The following is an 18,227-nucleotide window of genomic DNA, read 5'->3' on the forward strand; positions in this document are numbered from 1 at the left end:
TACCTCTACTGATGAGGTTTAAGATTTAATAAACACGTTGCGTTTCTTACAGATGACACGCCAGTCTAAGTTAATTTATTTAGCGATTCTTGTGGCGAACGTTCGAGAATAATGCCGATGTCCTCTAATCCAGCTTCTGTTGAAACTGATGTTTCTAGGGCATTTTAACATCAATCCCAAGTTCTCAAATTTATTCACAAACTTATGTACTGCTTGTTTCGTCAGAAGTAGAGTATTATGAAATTTAGCAATAAATTCTGTACAGACTCAGGGAGCCGATTCACACTATTGTATTATGTTGTTCACACAAACATATTTCCTTCTAGAGTCAAATAGCGACCACCCTGTTGATATGTTAAGCTTGAATTTTGAGTTATTATGCGAACTTTTTCACACAGCTCTTAATTTTGTTACTACAATCGTCACAATATGAAATAAATAACTACTGTTAACTGTACAAAAATACTGCCTTTTGGCGCAAAATGTAATAATTATGTCTTTCAAAAAAAGAGTAAATAAATGTTTAACAATATTGTGTTATAAATTGCAGTAGGCCTACAGTCTACACAGTCCACGATCCACCATCTGAGCTTGTGTATGTTTCTGTATTGCAAAGTTGTAACTGATTGCCTTGTAGTATTCAGGCCACATTACCAAAGAATTTCATTACTAGTAGGTCTAGTAAGGACAGAATGGACTACGATTAAAATCTTTAAATATTGATACGCATTGTATTCTTCACCTGGCATAATTAGGAACATTAAATCCAGACGTTTGAGATAAGCAGGGCATGTAACACGTATGGGCGAATCTAGAAATGCGTATAGCCACCGGCATAGCTCAGTCGACTAAGACGGTTGCCTGGCGATCCAAAGTTGCGCTCGGGCGCGGGTTCGATTCCCACTTAGGCTGATTACCTGGTTAGGTTTTTCCCCGAGGTTTTCCTCAACCTCATTCGTAAGGCAAATGTCAGGTAGTCTATGGAGAATTCTCGACCTCATCTCGCCAAATATCATCTCGACGCTAAATAACCTCGTAGTTGATATAGTATCGTTAAATAACTAAGTTAAAAAAGGAAAGAAATGCGTATAGAATTTTAGTTTGGATACCTGAGGAAAAATATATTTGGAGAGGCCGAGACGTAGTTGGGAGGATAATATTAAAATGGATTTGAGGGAGATGGGATATGATGGTAGGGACTGGATTAATCTTGCTCAGGATAGGGACCGATGGCGGGGTTATGTAAGGGCAGGAATGAACCTTTGTAAATACTAACAAATATCAATGCACTTCTGACACTATTGTCGCATAAAAAAATTAAAATCCTTCTGAAGAAATTATATATATATATATATATATATATATATATATATATATATATATATATATTCACGGATCCCCAGAATGAGCTTGGGGACCATCGGGGGTCCGTGGACCACACTTTGAAAACCACTGACGTAGGCTATTATTACAACAGTATTTATGGCTTTTGTTATAATGAAATTAATATTTATTAATCAGTTTCTCGCAATCCATTTTAATTCCTAACATATAAAGAAGTTACTATGCACAGTTAAGCTATTTGCTTCAGCATACTTGTATGAGAGAACATTTTCTGCTCTGGACTTCTTGAAGAAGAAATCTACTTAGCTATAAATAAAGTGCTTAATGTTGAGGCAGACCTATACTATTGCGATTTAGACTAACTACATTTGAACCAGACCTCGCAAAGCAACATCAATCCCACTGATAACCTTAGCCTATGGAAATAACTGGTTTCATTTTTCACAGCAAATAAATTGCGTTTATGTATTATCACATTATATTCAAAAGCTAAAACTGAAATTTAATATAGCTGTCAATTTATTAAGGATGTTTAATATTTACTGATTAGAACATAATTAATTACTTACTTACTTACAAATGGCTTTTAAGGAACCCGAAAGTTCATTGCCGCCCTCACATAAGCCCGCCATCGGTCCCTATCCTGTGCAAGATTAATCCAGTCTCTATCATCATATCCCACCTCCCTCAAATCCATTTTAATATTATCCTCCCATCTACGTCTCGGCCTCCCCAAAGGTCTTTTTCCCTCCGGTCTCCCAACTAACACTCTATACGCATTTCTTGATTCGCCCATACGTGCTACATGCCCTGCCCATCTCAAACGTCTGGATTTAATGTTCCTAATTATGTCAGGTGAAGAATACAATGCGTGCAGTTCTGCGTTGTGTAACTTTCTCCATTCTTCTGTAACTTCATCCCGCTTAGCCCCAAATAATTTCCTAAGCATTTATTCTCAAACACCCTTAACCTATGTTCCTCTCTCAGAGTGAGAGTCCAAGTTTCACAAACATAAAGAACAACCGGTAATATAACTGTTTTATAAATTCTAACTTTCAGATTTTTTGACAGCAGACTAGATGATAAAAGCTTCTCAACCGAATAATAACACGCATTTCCCACATTTATTCTGCGTTTAATTTCCTCCCGAGTGTAATTTATATTTGTTACTGTTGCTCCAAGATATTTGAATTTTTCCACCCCTTCGAAGGATAAATCTCCAATTTTTATATTTCCATTTCGTACAATATTCTGGTCACGAGACATAATCATATACTTTGTCTTTTTGGGATTTACTTCCAAATCGATCGCTTTACTTGCTTCAAGTAAAATTTACGTGTTTTCCCTAATCGTTTGTGGATTTTCTCCTAACATATTCACGTCATCCGCATAGACAAGAAGCTGATGTAACCCGTTCAATTCCAAACCCTGCTTGTTATCCTGAACTTTCCTAATGGCATATTCTAAAGCGAAGTTAAAAAGTAAAGGTGATAGTGCATCTCCCTGCTTTAGCCCGCAGTGAATTGGAAAAGCATCAGATAGAAACTGACCTATACGGACTCTGCTGTATGTTTCACTGAGACACATTTTAATTAATCGAACTAGTTTCTTGGGAATACCAAATTCAATAAGAATATCATATAATACTTCCCTCTTAACCGAGTCATATGCCTTTTTGAAATCTATGAATAACTGATGTACTGTACCCTTATACTCCCATTTTTTTCTCCATTATCTGTCGAATACAAAAAATCTTATCAATAGTCGATCTATTACGCCTAAAACCGCACTGATGATCCCCAATAATTTCATCTACGTACGGAGCTAATCTTCTCAAAAGAATATTGGACAAAATTTTGTACGACGTCAACAAAAGTGATATTCCTCGAAACTTACCACAGTTGGTTTTGTCCCCCTTCTTAAAAATAGATACAATTATGGACTCCTTCCATTGTTCTGGTACAATTGCCTTTTCCCAAATAGCAAGTACAAGTTTATAAATTTCGCTATATAATGCACTTCCACCCTCTTGTATTAATTCTGCTGGAATTTGATCGATACCTGGAGACTTGTACTTTTTCAGATTTTCTATCGCAATTTCGACTTCTGAAAGCGTGGGTTCGGGTATAAATGGCTCAGCAGTTTGCATTTCAACCTCGTCCCGATCATTTCTATTTGGCCTATGTACATTTAGTAGTTGCGCAAAATAGTTTTTCCATCTGTTTAGGACTGATGGAGAGTCTGCAAGCAAGTCACCATTCTCATCCTTGATCACGTTTGCCCTTGGCTGATATCAGTTCTTAAATTCCTTTATACCCTTATATAAATCTCTAATGTTTTTATTCTTATTAGAACATAATTACTAGCCCAAAACATTTTGGGGGTCTGCGAATATTAAATATGAGCTTCAAGGGGTTTGTGACACTCAAACGTTTAGGATCCACTACTCTATATAATGTAAGAAGTTATAAAGAAAACAGTGTGCCTATTTTTTAAGTGAACCGTCATTGTGTGTTCTTGATTTGAAATAGAAACTCGTTTCTTTTTACTAAAATATATTGTATTTTATGAGCATCATTCCCGGATAAATTGACTGGTAGATATTGAATATAAACAAAATCATTCTAGTAGTTTAGGAGAAATAGCTGTACATCCACAGACGGATGGACAGACGGTAAGCCCAAATTTACTTTTTCGATATCAGAGATTCTGGAAACACGTATTTCCAAATGAACCCCTTGTAGCATCATAAAACTTATTTTTTTATACTTAGCATAATTTATTGCACACATGTGTGCTGAAGAATTTTTTTTGAAGAAAATTGTATTATTATACAGAGTGATTTATATAGAACTGACACATTTCTTTCTTTCTTTATTTCAAAACGAATGATGCTAGCCACAATTTGTTATACCTTCAAATGTAGAGTATCTTTTGGAGATTACTAACCTCTATTGCAAATGTTGAAAATTCTTTATTTATTCGGCTGGAAATTCACTTAATGACCAGTTTTTAACGTCAAATTAAACAGGAGTTTTGATTCCCTGTCATAAGATGCGCAGATGTTTATTTTTTATTCTGTATATTTGTCATATTCTTTTAGAGATCCAGTTGTTTCCAATTTGTTTACCAGTCCCAGTATTGTGTTTCTTTGGGGGGGGGGGGATTACGAACACCAAATTCTCTCTGGTAAGCCCTTTGAGTAGCTATAATTGAATTCCTAATCCAGTATTGCTTCACAAGGTAGAGCTTTTAATTTAATGTGTACTGCATTTTCAGTGACTAAAACAAAATGTCGAAAACAGCTGCCAACAATAAGGAATAAAGAATAAACATCTGCGCATCTCATGACAGGGAATCAATTTTTTTTATTGAGTTATTTTACGACGTTGTATCAACAGCTAGGTTATTTAGCGTCTGAATGAAATGAAGGTGATAATGCCGGTGAAATGAGTCCAGGGTCCAGCACCGAAAGTTACCCAGCATTTGCTCGTATTGGGTTGAGGGGAAAACCTCGGAAAAAACCTCAACCAGGTAACTTGCCCCGACCGGGATTCGAACCTGGGCCACCTGGTTTCGCGGCCAGACGCGGACAGGGAATCAAAACTCCTGCTTAATTTGACGTTAAAAATTGGTCATGAAGTGAATTTTCAACCGAATAAATAAAGAATTTTCAACATATGCTGTAGAGGTTAGTAATCTCCCAAAGATACTCTACATTTGAGGCATAACAAACTATGGCTAGCATCATTCGTTTTGAAATAAAGAAAGAAAGAAATGTGTCAGTTCTATATAAATCACTCTGTACTTTTCAAAATAGCCCATGTTTGCATTACAAAATGAAACAAAAAAGTTACAGCAATAGAGAAGTGTTGACATAATCCCATTATTTTTATGAACTAATTTTTTGTTAGACTTATTTAAGTTGAGCGGTTAAGTTTACAATTATGTATTGTATATTTTTTTACTTGGTTATTTAACGACGCTGTATCAACTACTAGGTTATTTAGCGTCGATGGGATTGGTGATAGCGAGATGAGGCCGAGGATTTGCCATAGATTAGGCCTACCTGACATTTGCCTTATGGTTGGGGAAAACCTTGGATAAAACCCAACCAGGTAACCAGCCCAAGCGGGAATCGAACCCGCGCCCGAACGCTGTACTGTATATGTTTATGTTTATAATATAAGTGAAGAATTAAATTTTCGACATATTTGATTCGTTGTGAAAGGTCTGTGAAAGCAACGTCGTTAAAATGTACTTTTTAAAAACGTCGAACTTAGTAATTCAGTGTTCTTCTTCTTCTTCTTCTTCTTCTTCTTCTTCATTAGCCCCTTATGCCGCTAAGTGTCGGGGCACCTCGTTTTGTCCATTTCATCCACTCCTCTCGATCTTGGTTCATCCTTTTCCAGCCGATCGTCGTCGTCGTCGTCGTCATCGTGTTGATCCGTCCAATCCGAGACTTCTGTTTTCCCTTTGAATCATTAATTACCCTGACGTGGATGATTAGCCCAACTCAAGGTGCTTTGTCTGGGTGTGCTCCCTGTTTGCTCTGGACTTGAGGTGGAATTGGCATTTCCTCCCAATCTCAATCGCTGTGGTTTTCCGCCAATTCTCGGATGGCTGACTGCAATGGTTTCCGACTGGGCGATGGGATCGCAACTTCCCTACGTCGAGTTATTCATCTTACAGTCTTCAAACTAAGGCATGAACCGTTGTTTAGTAAAACCTAATACAGATATTATTATTATTATTATTATTATTATTATTATTATTTACTTTAATCTTCATTGAAAATTGTGATAGCAACGGTCAAAAAATTTTATGCCCGACAGAAAGCATCCTGTTACGTGTCTACCATGAACCAATTTGGTTTCTTCAGAAGGGGAGAAGAAATTCACTTTCCCCTGCTTGTCATGGAATTTGTGACCTTCCGACATGAAATTTAACATCAAAGTTGAATGATAATAATTGTGGATTTTCCGCTATATTTTAGGAAGTTATTGTAAGTCAAGGACTATAGGAAATGTCTAACAAGGAAAATGTTGCACTTCGAGGTCGCGTCATGGGGAGGGTGCGAGCGGTTGGTAACTCATTTAATGATAAACTTATCTAGTGCCTACTATTAGCACCTGTGTGATAAACATTCATTTAAGGAATTTAAGAGAAGTTAATACCTAAACTCTTATATGCTGGTGCGGAAAACAGTATGTCCATAACAAGATAAAAGTTTCATTTAGTAATGTAAACGGTGCAAGTTTTAAAAGAAAATCTCAAAACAACCTCCAATTCACATCAAAAGTAATACATAAATTACTGCTCAAAGAAAAAATTCACTCCAGTTAAATCAAAAGCAAAATGTTAGAAGTGTCACAGTTGTGCGTGCTGTACACTTTGGGAATGCAAAGTATACTTTGATCGGTTCTTTAACGACGCTGTATCAACCACGTCTTTTTCTACCGTCAATGGAATTGACTTCGAGGTCTTCGTCTTAAAGTTATGGAAAACTCGGAAAAACGCAACCATATCCAAACATAGTAATTAATAGGATTCAAATCATGCCCGATCGCAGCCAGGAAGCAAGAATTTCAATCGCTGCCTCTACCTTATACCAGATGCGTCGGCAATAATGCAAATCGAATCATGGTGAACTGAACCGATTCAAAATGATAAAATTAAATGAAATACGAGAAAGTACGTGCAGCTTATTATGTAATTGTTGTCAAGAGAATAGCTTGAGCAAAATAATAAGTATTACTTGAAGAACGGAAGGCATATACAGAGGTTGAATGTTATTAGTTGTTCAAGATAAGGTAAATTTCAGCATAACGCTCAAGGGCAGGTAGGCCTAACTGTCATACATTATGACTTTTGTAACTTTAAGTAAACCCACTGTACTATCCGACCAAAAGTTCAGATTTGGGCCGTATCGGCGATATACTTCAATAATCGTTTTACATCATTCTTGACAATTGTATAGCGCATATAACTTCAGATCTGCCAACCTACGAGAGATGATTGGAAGATGAGAATTTAGAAGGGGATATCCTTTTTGTTTTTATACAATAATAATAATAATAATAATAATAATAATAATAATAATAATAATAATAATAGTAGACTCAGTGCTAGTGCGCTGGACGTACAAGCTATGGGGGACCGGGCTCAAAATCCCAGTCGATTCACACTGAATTTATAACTTGTATTGGGCAACACTAATCCAAGCTGTCTAGGCAACACAGGGAATTTCTTCGCGTATTCCGGTTACCCTGTGTCGTCACCACCACCACCACCACCACCACTCATAATTCATTTATTTCTAATTTAATTTCTGATTTTCACAGCTTTTCCCATATATTTAGTTCCAAAGAACCTGAACGGTGCTAAATAGGCCTATACATCTACGTTAGGCACGAAATGATCAAAATCGAAAAGTTCGTTTACGTGAATTTTATATAGAAATTAATAAGATTCAAACTTAAATATTGTGCTTATAACAATATTTTAACTGTTTGCTTAGTGACGCTCTTAATAACAAAGGCCAAATACAAATAAATACGGCTAAGGCACCATAGATAATCTTGCATACACCATCGACGTTTTCCGTCTTGTGTTATTTCATATAAAGTTGTGAAGGCACGGCTTTGTGTCGACCCCAAATCGCGGAGTCGCATTGTGTGTCCAACTTGTATTAAAGAGAGAAAAATTCAGATACGGACATGGTGAGTCTCATGAAGTTATTAACAGTATTGGAAAGAGCGCGCACACACACGCGCACGCACACACATTTACTTTTAGCGTTGTAATACGTAATTCACTTTAACTTAATTTTACTGCCGCAAGTCGTATGACTTTTCCTCCCTGACGTGCAACTAAACATCCATGATAAGATGTCCTTCGGGTTATTTCATGTTGTGTAATAAACTCCCCGGATTTCGAAATTATTCATAACATTTCCATCGCCACTACATACGACTTCCAATAACTACAATTAATTGAGAAATAATAAAACCGACACTATAAATAGCAGATTATTTACATTTTACTACCACAAGGATACCGTGTTGAAATGCTTATCTACACAGTATCGGAGTAAAAGTGAACCTATAATTACACGAACGTGCATTAAAGTGTGAAAATCACTTAATTCACATAATTAATAGGCCAGCTTCTACTTAAACGAATTAACTGAAGCAAAAGTCAGAGACATGTTTTTTAACAATGCTGAATTGCATTTTGGTTCATATTTCGTAGTTACTGACATAGTGACACATTTCGTAAAATGATCCAAATTTCACGTTACTTCACAAGTTTGTTTTACTTAAATATGGTGTTTTAGGTACCGGTACGTATCTAGAAGGGTAAATTTAACAAACAAATAATTTGGGAAAATTTAATATGGATCTCTACCAAAATTAAAGGGTGACTTTACTGTGTTCATAGGAATTTACACTTGTTGATACTCGCCAAACGTGATTCACGCAAGACGAAAAACTGTCTCATTTTTTATTGCCGCTAGTTACATTCTAAGTTAGCGATTCCAAAACACGGAGGAAGTGTCCTGTCTGCTCGTTCTAACCTGAGTTAATTGGAGTTTATTTAAGGGCCCATTTGAAGTCCATCGTCTATTCAAGACTGTTGATTGCAACAATGAAACATTACGTGGGCATGTTCAATAAAGATGTCAGCAGCTAGAGCAGACACTTGAAACATTTGAGAGATAGCTGCCAATGATGAGATGCTTAGAATAGGCAGTGGCGGCTGATTGGCTGAGGCAAGTGAGGCCGGGCCTCAGTCACTTTGCTTCATTAAACTCAAAATTTTAGTGGTTTTTAATCGTATATAACATAATATATTAGTTATTTCAATGAAGCCTGAAGCCTGAGGCCAGGATCTCTCGTGCCAGGTCTGGCTTCTGCATTTCGTATGTTGCCACGAGTTTTAAGGTTGCACTCGGAAAGCTAAAACTGAGGCACATTTCTTGTGGCCTCGTGGCTTAGCAGGTATTCCCCCACATATCAGCCTTCACTTCTCCCATTCAGAACTCTGTCTTTTGTCAATGCCGGTCTCAAGTGTCTGTTGGGATGAGAATAACAGTGGTGAATCGTCGTGTGGTCCATTGTGATTACTGTATGTGTTTCGGGAAAACAGAAATGGAAATAAATGCGAGAAATAATGATAATTATAATAAATTCATTGTTAGAGTATCGTTATCGATAGGAAATAATATCGACGAAAGGAAAGTTTTAAATTAAGACAGATCTACGCCATCACTGACAATTTTTCAGAAAGAAAACCTCAAAACGCGAGCTTTCAATGCATCCTAGCGTGAGTAACATAAATGGGTCTTTGGTAATGTGGTGCGAAATAAACTTTTCTGTTGGTCGTGCTTGTTGCTGTCAAAAAACAAAACAAAAACAAACAAAACAAGCTAGAACAGTGTGTCTACTGAAACTTCAGAGATCTGAAACATATTTCCAGGGGAATTTCATCACATGTTTCTTCAGTTGATCATAATATTCGTTGCTTTATAAAAATTAAATAGTTAAGCCTACTGAAATCAACTCACAGCATAACAACTTATTTGAAGATTCGCATGTTATTATTTTTCATTAATGATAATGATAATAATAATGTCAATCATAATAAACTATCATCAATAATAAACATTTTGTATGGAAGGTAGCCTGCTTAAACTACTTACTACAGCCCTCACCGGGGATTTCGGTCATCAGCCGCTACTGAGAATAGGCCTATTGTTTTAGATTCCGTGCTGGCCATTTTGAACTCTACCTATGAAGACTTCTAAAATACATGAGTAATTGCAGCTTGATACCAAGCGAAATAAACCACTTGTTGTATATGAACGTTTTAGTTTGCATTTAAGTTATTTATTCACTTCCTAAAGTTTTCCCTTTCATTGAGACCACTCTGTATAGGTAATCAATAACTTTCCGCACTCGTGTTCTTATGGATGCAATTCTTTCTGAAAGTAGATGTCGTTATGTTTTCACAATCAGATGCATTATAAAAGAAATGGAAGCGTTCAGACAATTTTGCTTTTATAGACCCTATTTTTGTAAATAAAGTGTGTCGAATTTCGACACAAATATAGGACAAGACATCAACGACTATCCCTCTCATAAGAAGTGGGAGTGTTACATGTTTTTGTGGACGTGGGTTTTCATGACGTCCTTCACAGTCTCGCGGTTAATATGCTGGTTGTTGAATCCGAGGATAGTGGCTCCAATACCAGGCGTGGCCGATGGATTATAAAGGGCTGCAACATTCTTAGAATGTTTTCCTATTGGAGAGAAGTATAGCTGTGGATCCCTGGTCATAGATTTACGGCATGTAAAAGAACCCTGTTCTTGATTGTGGGCTCCTGGCAAAATTCGTCTGTCAATTCTCACCAACGTTGAATTTGGATACTGAATAACCTCTTCAGTTGAAGGCGTCATTAAATGAGACCAGCACCAGTGCTTTTACGTTGGAATTCTGAAGCTTTAAAAGTAAATTATCAAATTAGAGCGAAAGAAGACATGCAAGATAAAAGCTTGTTTTAGGTTTATCGAAGTTTATCATTTGCACAAGAATAAATTAAAACCCCAGTAGTGTCACTCAATGTATTAAGGTTGCTAAATGTTTCCTTCAGTGTGTATTACTTAGTACTTGAAAACAGACATTCATTAGTGCGATAATATTTTCATTTTCTTTGAAGACTTTCGTGCGTGAAGTTTTTATTATCTCAAGAAGTTGATCTCAGACAGTACGAATATTACAGAAGACGTCTACTATTCTAACAGTGTCACTCGTGTGAACTATTTCGTTATCATTTCTTGTAAAAGAATAACATAGTTCTCTGTGTACTGAAGTTTAGTCTATGCGTTAAATGTGACCGTTAATAATACATATTTGTGACTACTTACATATGAAGTGTATGATTTATAACAACGTACATGTCAAGTGTTCCACTGTAAATATTCACCATCATAAGTGATATTTATCTTCAAAAAGCATATTTCTTAATCAGTGATTTGCTCTAGTTATGCTTGATTAATTGGTATTGATATAGATTGTGAAATATGAACTTGGAAGTTTTTGGAGACTCATGGCGCCAAAATTAAATGTATTTAAAATGCAAGTGGATTACTGAGTGAATTGTTTGTGTGTATGTCTATTATATTGACTACAAGTATATCGAAATGTAAACTTCAAGTTTTTCAAGAAACAGTAGTGCACAATTCCCATGTATTACAAACCACCATAGCTTTTTTATATAGACTATTCATTTATAAGAATTCGAAATATAACTCAGGAATTCCTGGTGCAAATACTGAAGTAATAACCAAAAAAACAAACCTCTGCAAAGAGAGATTATTTCTAAGATAGAGCGACACACTGTTAATTCAATTATGTTCTCCAGTGACACGAATATTATTTGAATGTTCTTTACAAGTAATTTCTCTCTACGCGCCAGTTTCTGTGTGCGAATACTAGTACATACACAACTCCAATGTGAAGACATTCAACGAAAATAAGGTACTTCACAAGTAGGCTTGCATAGATGTATATTTGGATCATTTGATTCAGAGCATTACTGTAGGCATGACAAAACAATCAGAAATAGTGCTGACATTTCAGTATTATGTATACCCAGCAGTTTATTCAGTTTTATTTGTTATAGGTGTAACATGGAATGGAGTATTGTTAGTCATATTTGCAAGACACAAAGAAATTCGTACTTCTCAGAATATAATGGTTTTCAATTTGGCAGTAGCCGATGTGTTGAATATTTTTGTCAATTCTCCGTTGTATTATATATCAAAATACCATAGCCAACTGATATTTATGAACGGAAACGGATGTCGAATCTTTGTAATATTTCGATTTCTCAATCATACGATTATCGAACTATCGATTGTTGCTCTCAGTGTTCAACGATGTTGTGCCGCTTCCTCAGTTTTTGACAGAAGTACTCAGTGCATTGTCTCAAAGCCATGGATAACATTTACTTATGTTCTTACTATCTGGCTTTTAGGGTTGGGTTTCGCTCTACCTTCTGGAATGCTCTTCAATTTTAAACATGGGCTATGCTTTCCAATAGCGAAATACGAAAATGTATCTACGATTCTGGACATATTCTATCTTGTGTTTTTCGGCTTCATACTGCCAGTGCCTCTGATTTTATCTAGCTTCGTCACAGTTCGAAGTTTAAGGAATAGTGTACGAAACATACCTGGAGAAAGACTTAACAACACACAGGAAATAATACGGTATAGGAGTGCGAGAGTAGTAATGGCTCTTACCATAGCATATAGTATTAGCCATACTCCAAGAAGTTTCTGGTTCTTCCTTGTATCGTACCTTGAGCTCGATCGTTGCGATGTAAAGTTAATATATATTGATGAAATAACTAATTATCTCATGCTATCCAATTCGGCAATGAATCCAATTGCACTGTATATAGCAAGCAGCATTTTCAGGAAACTATTCAAAAAGTATTTGATTTGGAATTGTCTAAGACGTGAGGAAAATGTAGAATTACATTCTTCACGAACGACACAAAGCACATCTCAGTGATATACAGGTATACTAAGTTACGAACTGCATTTGATGCAAACATCAGAAGAATTTTCTCAGCAATCTATCGAGAAGTAGCACAGATTGCATCGGTTGAAGTTTCTTTCACTTAAGATTTCTACATCTGCAAATTTTACGTTAAATGGAAAATGTAATTTGTTTCCGTTGCAATATTTTTCGTTATCAATGCTTTAATCTGGAGTTACCATTTGTGAGTAGATTTATCAAATTAGACGACATTTGTAAGTAAACGAAAACAGTGAATATTCGTAGAAATGCAATGGTTTAGAAATTCCTACTAATAAACAAATTCACAACTGCTTTCTTCTCTTTCTTGCCACCTTGCTTCTTCATTATTACATTTTGAGAATTTCGTTGAAAACTTAGATGTTCTACTACTGTGTTGCGGTGCAGTGTTGAGGAATAACGACTTTATTAAGGATACTGCGGAAGATACGAGTATAACATAATTTAAGATGCGCTAAAGCAAGGTATTAAATCCAAGTGATAGTTTGAGGTGTAATGAACTCATTATACAGTTAATTATTTCACACAGTATTTAGTGAAGAATTCAAAAAGTGACAGGGGTTTATGATTGGTGTGTAATTTTAAGTTAGGTCAGGTTGGATTTAAGATAACAGACATATTATCAAAGGTAAGATGAGTACACCCTATCCAATAATTAGCTACTACATAATGGAGCAAGACAGACCTTGTGGAATGACGAATGACGGAATGAAAGAATTAAAAATGGGAGGAGAAATAATTAAAAGGTACGCCATCGCGCGTCCTTGGAAGGGAATTTGGGGCTGTGAAGAAGAATCTTTGTGAGCTTCGAGTCTATTGGTCACTCGTCTCACTCTGTTTTTCACAGTTCTGTTGAAGGAACTTGTGATAATTTTGAAGGAGAAAAGCCAAAAATTGACGTAACCTAGTATCTATCACATGAGGGAGACCACCATGGGAAAACTTCGAAGAACATTAAACAGAGAATGAAGCAAGATGGAAAGCCACGAAGCACAAAGTTCATCTTACACTTGTTTTTCCATGGTGCCACGAATGACATCAGAGTAAGCCTTTCATGTAAAAAGTTACAATTTTCTCTCCGTGTAGAGACGTTTCATGTAAAAAAAAACTCGATTAAACTAGAAGTAGGAATGAGCTCTCTAAATATTGTGACAGCGACATGAGATTCGAACTCACGACCAGCGTCCCGCAAGAAAGCAGATCGCGCGGAGCACGGAGGAATGGCGCGCGGCGAAGAGGGGAAAGGGCCAACGCGGCGAGAGAGTGGAGCGAGAGTGCGCGCGCATCTGGTGCTGGTAGAGGGGAGAGGGCTCTGGCTTTTTCTGGAGTGCCATCTCTAGAGACGCGTGGAACCTTCGAGGCTACGTCGCTGTGGTTATAAATTACGGACGCGAAGGAACGACAGCAGTTTTCAGTTGATTAGTGAGCCAGTCAGTGAGAAAGCCAGAGCAAGCAAGCCAGTCTTGTGTACCGGAGTTCGACTCGAGTGTGCGTTCGCAACTGCGTCAGCATCTGAAGGCCTGAGTTCGAGTGCAGTGGACCGCAGTTGGAGGGACCTGAGTTCGAGTGCAGTGGACCGCAGTTGGAGGGACCTGAGTTCGAGTACAGTGAACTGTCTCTGAAGGTCTGTGGTTCGAGATACTGTGAACTCGAGTGACTGAGATAGAAGAACTGTGAACTGAGAACTGGTAGTTCTGATTTGTAAATAGTGCTTTGTAAATATTAGTTAAGATTAACAGTTCATTGTTGTGCGTAATAGTCCAAGTAAATTGTCATTGTCGTCGGTGGAGTGCTATAACGAATACTGTGTTGAGTGAAGATCCAATTGTTGACGAGAGCGTTTAAGGTGAATTGTAGAAAGGAATTATTGTTGTGACGAATAAATTACATTGTTGTAACTAATAAAATTCACAATATGTTTACACGTGTTTTGTGGTATTGTGCACACAAAATACTTCATTAGAAATAATAACTGTCTTGACGTGAATAAGTGACTCAGGCGTAAGGAAACAGTTAACAATGTATAAATAATAATTTAGTACCAGTACTCTCACGACCATGTATCTGTGACAGATGATGACGCTGATTCGGCGATATCTATCCATGCATATTGGTCCAGAGAATCCGAAAACCTGGGCAAAACCTCAAAATACGAAAGTGATAGATCCTGTTACAGAGCTAACAATCAAGGAGTCAATGGCTTGGGATATTCTAAACTGCCAGAATAGTCATGAAATTCCCATTTCTTAGTCCGAAAGAGACTTCAGAAGTGAAAAGTCGTTCAAGTGCAACAATTATCCGCGTTTTTCAAGTTAGCAACTGTGAAGTTCCAAGATTCAAAAGCCAGTAAGTGCTTTTTCAATACATTTGTTTAGAGCCCTGAATTGTTTCAATTTAAATTTACTGTTCTATAAATGATTACACGGAAGTTGTGGCCAAAAATTCCTCCATGTAATTTTGTCATTTCTATTAGAGATTTAATTTGACTGTCACCCTATCCTGCTCCGGTTTCTCTTTCCAAAAGTAGTTCAGTTCCTGCTTTTTTAGAATCAGCAAACAAAACTTGCTCATATTTGCTCCTTTTTGAGAAAATAGAATATTTCCGGAGCCTCGTCATCGAGCACGCAGTTTACGTGCTCTATAGGCCTACAGTTTCTCGTTTCTTTTACCGAAATTTCCTATAAAACAAGAAGAAAGCTACTACCAATTCTCTGGGAGGCGAAAGGAGACAGAAATGTAAAAAAGAAGCATATCTTGACTTTCCTTAAGCTGAGCTGGAGGGAGAAGCAAAGTAGGCCTACCTCGGTACATAAAATTGTGGCCCATGGGTCATCTACAATTTCTCACAGTCTTTTACTGATTGGACAGCTGTCAGAAGAGGCCAAGAGCGAGAAACAAGCACATAAAAGGGTATCAAAAGCACCATTCTCGAAAATGTTCAAGAGAGAACACTGTGTGAGATGTTCTCCTTCAGCTGCTGGTCTCAAGCGACCCAAAGATTTCCATTTATAGAGTGCCAATGGCCAAAAAACATAAGAAAAATAAGTTATCTCTATCTTTGCTTAGCCTCCTGAAAGTGGTAGAGGAGCTAAGTTAGATGATTCCGAATGGATGTATATAAAGTGTAAATATATTCAGGGAGGTAGATACACATTTACAGCTTAAAATATATATTATTTTTTAATAATTTTTTAATACGTGGCCCAACTCTTCGGTTACATTTTGTTAAAAGTTATTTACATATCTACGTACTTTCAAAGTTACGATTTTTATGCATAATGCTGCACTGTTTTAAAAAATTGTGAAGGAGAGATTTTACTCTATTTTCCTGACAACTGGAATTTTCAAATCCATTGTTAATTATATCTCTGAAACTTTTTAAGTGAAAGTTCTGAATTTTTTGTCTTTGTTAACACAAACACTATCTACAATCAGTACCAAAATCATGCTCTTATGTTGGATAAATTGCCTAGAAAAAAAATGTATTAACAAAAATACGTACCTTTAAAATCAGTTCCTTAATTTTAAGTGTAGATTAAAAATATTATCTAGAATCCTGAATAATAGTTAATTTGTAGATCTATCTTTTGGCTTAAAAATGAAGAAAACAGAATATGGGAAAGTTGAACTTTGACACAGAGAGCATTCGTCATTTTGAAAAATTACAACATGTATTAAATAGGCAAGTTGAAAATGGATAATAGTCTTCATATAAAGTAGAATGATGGGACTTCCAGATGCCTATTTTATAATCTTGTAAACCATATACACTGAGAAAAAAAATAAACAAAATGCTAATTTTTTTACTGCTTGAAGCTGTATGTACCCCCTTACAATCATTATTCATGCAAGTTTTTTTCTTATCTTTGTCCTGAAATATTATTCTTCTTTCGAAAAAACTGATGGATTTAGCTCACTGTAGGCGAAAATGGTTTTGGCCAGGTTCTCAGAGTTCCTGGACCACTGTGCCATGCTAGAAAAATGACGCTTTGCAGTGAAACTCACTAGCATCTGAAGAATAATAATGTCAGTCGGAGCTCGTATAAGCAGTGTCTTGCTGCTAATCAGGGATAGTCTGTAATATCTGGTGATGGTTAGGAACCTTTTTGAGACATCTTTGGATCTGAAAAATCGCCCTTGACTTGGCTATTCGAGAGCTGGACCCGAACATGTCTAGAACTTAGGCTTGCTTTGACACATTGTATACACCTTATATGCGATGACTGTCCAAGTCTGACAGGTAGCCTGGGTGACAATCTTAACTCCAATGCAGCCATCCTGCCTTGTTCCTGACCAAGTCAGGTCCCATCCTCAAACGAGTGGCCGCATCACAAACCCATAATACCAGCAAGACCTCACCCAAGTCAATTTTGAACTATTTTAAATAGATTAAATCGGAAGAAAATGCAAAGTGTTGGTGGAATAAGATAAAAAACCTCTGCAACGTCTGTTTTGTCCATCACAAATGGATGAAAGACCAGCGTGCTAGAGCTTGACCCACAGATGCAGCAAAAGCCACTCTTAGGTTTTCCATTTATCTAATTTCTACTTCTTGCAGGTTGTATGTAAGAAAAAAAAATACACACAAAAAAAACACACACACGCACACCACACGCACACACGCACACACACACACACACGAGGGTTGGGACATAAGTCATGGCAACTATTTTTTTTCAAAGGTAAGGGATGATATCACAAAATGTCGGATATTGCACAGAAGCTGTGCATTCAGAGTGTGTCCACAACACAAGATGGCTCTGTGCTTGTATGTAATAGAACAGAGAGTAATGTTGTTGTTGTTGTTGTTTTCTAATGCCAGGCGTTTGACAAAGTCATTTGACCTCTTGCACTCCAATATTTTTCAAAGATATTATCATGATCAGCCAATGAAGCACAGATTTTGAGGTGTTCCGAATCCATTTCTTGGTTTGAGTTGCACAATGGGCAGTTAGGGGACTGATATATTCCAATTCTATGCAGGTGTTTAGCCAAACAATCATGGCCTGTTGCCAATCTAAATGCAGCTACAGACGATTTTCGTGGTAAATCAGGAATTAACTGTGGATTTTGATGCAGAGAGTTCCATTTTTTCCCTACAGAGAGTAATGTTAAATCAATTGTCAGTGTAGTGCCATGCAGGATGGATGTAACCCATATTGAACAACGCTCGTATATCAAAATAGCGTTCTCCGTGGGAGGAATACCAGAGAATGCCCACAGAGAGTTGATAGGTTGGTACAAGCTGTCGGGAATAATGCCCTTCCATACTG

General features: G+C 36.9%; 1 protein-coding gene across 2 annotated transcripts in view; it reads right to left on the reverse strand.

The window, feature by feature from the left end:
• The window catches only part of LOC138706364 (uncharacterized), a 201,090-nt gene that overhangs the window by 41,143 nt on the left and 141,720 nt on the right, over positions 1-18,227 (reverse strand). The window lies entirely within an intron of this gene.

Source organism: Periplaneta americana, chromosome 9, assembly GCF_040183065.1.
Source record: "Periplaneta americana isolate PAMFEO1 chromosome 9, P.americana_PAMFEO1_priV1, whole genome shotgun sequence".
Taxonomy (NCBI): domain Eukaryota; kingdom Metazoa; phylum Arthropoda; class Insecta; order Blattodea; family Blattidae; genus Periplaneta; species Periplaneta americana.